The sequence below is a fragment of the Anopheles aquasalis genome, chromosome 2 (assembly GCF_943734665.1).
Source record: "Anopheles aquasalis chromosome 2, idAnoAquaMG_Q_19, whole genome shotgun sequence".
NCBI lineage: Eukaryota > Metazoa > Arthropoda > Insecta > Diptera > Culicidae > Anopheles > Anopheles aquasalis.
Window position 1 is genome coordinate 42,165,001 of NC_064877.1, and position 754 is coordinate 42,165,754.

Genomic DNA, 754 nt, shown 5'->3' on the forward strand with positions numbered 1-754 from the left:
AACGAACGCGATTGGGAGTAGGAGGAGGAGCAGCGGATAGTAGCGACGAGCGAAAAGGATTTTCCTTTCTTCCGTCAAACATCCGCCTCCGAGGGTTACCATTGACGTGATGCTGCGAGTGGGCGCAACAGGATCCGAGGCAAGCTCCGGTAGTGATGACGTGGATATAGTGCTAGTGGCGTCTTCTTCGCTCCGCTCGTCGGCGTTGACGTCTTGTTGAATGTGGTTTTCGGTTGGGCGCCACCATTCTGCCGTTCCCGGATTGAGTCCGGGCTTCGATATCAATCTGTTAATGCTTCCCTCTTGTAGTCTCATCAATCGCGTCCAGCGATTCATCCAACGCGGAAGCGTCTCGAAGGACGCGGCATTCTTCCTTCAGGAGCATCAACGATTTCACCCAAACAGTCTTCATTCCATCATCATCATCATCATCGGTGGTGCGGTGGTGATGCTCGGTTTCAGGGGCGCTGATGTTGATTGAATCGGAAAGGCACCCCCAGCTTTCGATGGATGCTCTCGATTGTTTCCATCGATTGCCGGGCGCGGGCATGCTGATGGAATGCTCATCCGAATGGATTTGGCTGATCATACCTCACCGGGAGCACTTTTATCTCTTTCGCTCTCTATGTCTTGCTCTCTCTCTCTCTATCTCTCGCGCTCCCTCTTGGTGTGGTTTTTGGTGTGAAATCGTGATGCCATGCGATGTTACTTCGCCCACAAAGTTATACTGGGCCTGGTGCGAGAGTGCCAGGTA